The sequence below is a fragment of the Theropithecus gelada genome, unplaced genomic scaffold, assembly GCF_003255815.1.
Source record: "Theropithecus gelada isolate Dixy unplaced genomic scaffold, Tgel_1.0 HiC_scaffold_9288, whole genome shotgun sequence".
NCBI lineage: Eukaryota > Metazoa > Chordata > Mammalia > Primates > Cercopithecidae > Theropithecus > Theropithecus gelada.
The window spans coordinates 1-1,767 of NW_020266068.1; the positions used below are offsets into that span (position 1 = coordinate 1).

The window sequence follows — 1,767 nt, forward strand, 5'->3', positions numbered from 1 at the left end:
TTTCTTTCTTTCTTTCTTTCTTTCTTTCTTTCTTTCTTTCTTTCTTTTTTCTTTCTTTCTTTCATTTTTCTTTCTATCTTTCCTTCTTTCTTTCTTTCCTCCTTTCTTTCCTTCTTTCTTCTTTCTTTCTTTACTTTCTTTCTTTTTCTTCCAGATTGAGTCTCGCTCTACCACCCATGCTGGTGTGCAGTGACGTGATCTCGGCTCACTAAAAACTTGGCCTCGCTGGTGCTCGCCATTCTCCTGTCTCAGCCTCCCAAGCACCTGGGACTACAGGTGCCCCCCACCACACCTGGCTCATGTTTTGTAGTTTTAGTAGAGATGGGGTTTCACCGTATTAGCCAGGTTTGTCTAGATCTCCTGAACTAATGATCCACCCACCTCGGCATCCCAAATTCTTGGGATTATAAGCGTTATTCACCGCGAACGGCTCACTGTAGGCTTTTGTGGCTTCTCCCCTCCCTCCCTTCCCCCTACTGTCGCCATGATTCTCAATGTTCCCTGACTCTGCTCTCCCATCATCGCGCCCCTACACCCCTGCCACATCCGTGGACATCCTTCTGGGTTGCACCACGAAAGCACCACCGAGGAGCAGCATTCCACCACTTATGCCTTGCTGTCACCCTGCCAGAAGCCAGGCTCCAGCCTGGGAGGGCAGGGGTCCAGACCTCAAAGGCACAGGCGCTGGTGTTGGCATTGTGAGAAAAAGGCAAGGCGCCACTGGGCTGCCTGTTCGCACTTGGCCAGCCCTGATGACTGTGGCTGGGTGGGTCAAGAGGGGGCCTCGCAGGAGCTCCTGAGCAGCCAGGGATCCAAAAGAATACCTCCGTGACAGGGTGGAGTACCAGATGGTGTCCCAGGATCATGGACCCTGGACCCTTACACCTCAGAGTGCTCCCTGTTATGAGCGGGCCTGACGTGGTGGAAGCTCAGGAGCTCGGGAACTGGTGGAAGGCCACCGGCAATCACCTCGTGGGTCCTGATACAAGCCCATCAGGCCTGGGATGGTGATGCCAGTTGGAAGCCAGTGGGCATGGCTGGGCTGGGCTCTTGGGGCAGCCAGGCACCTCTGCTGGTATCTACAGCCATACCACCCTGAATGTGCCCGATCTCGTCTGTTCTTGGAAGCTAAGCAGTGTCCAGCCTGGTTAATACTTGCATGGGAGACCGCCTGGGAATACCAGGTGCTGTAGGTTTTTGGTTTTCTTACTTGTCTTTCTTTCTTTTTTACCTTCCTTTCTTCCCTTCTCTCTCTCTACTTTCTTTTTCTCTTTCTTTCTGTCTTTCTTTCTTTCTTTCTTCTTTCTTTCTTTCTTTCTTTATTTCTTTCTTTCTTTCTCTCTTCTTTCTTTCTTCTCTTTCTTTCTTTTCTCTCTTTTCTTCACTTACTCTCTCTTTCTTTGTGTTTTTCTTTCTTGATTTATTTCCGTCTTTCTTTCTTTTCTTTCTCTCTTTCTTCTTTCTTTCTTCTATCTTTCCTTTTCTTTCCTTTTTTCTTTTTTCTCCTTCTTTCTCTTTTTCTTTGTTTTTCTTTCTTTCTTTGTTTCCATCTTTCCTTTTCTTTGCTTCTCTCTTTCTTCTTTCTTTGCTTCTTTCTTTCTTTTCTCTCTTTCTCTCTTTTTTCTTTCTTTTCTTTCTCTCTTTCTTTCCTTCCTTCTTTCTTTCTTTCTTCTTTCATTGTTTTCTTTCTTTTTTCTTTCTGTCTCTTTCTTAATTCTTTCTTTCTCTCTCTCTTTCTCTCTTTCTCTCTCTCTCCTTCCTTCCTTC

General features: G+C 46.2%; 1 pseudogene; it reads left to right on the forward strand.

Moving 5' to 3' along the window:
• Window positions 1-1,077: 1,077 nt before the first annotated feature.
• On the forward strand, window positions 1,078-1,196 carry LOC112618078 (annotated as a pseudogene).
• Window positions 1,197-1,767: the final 571 nt, after the last annotated feature.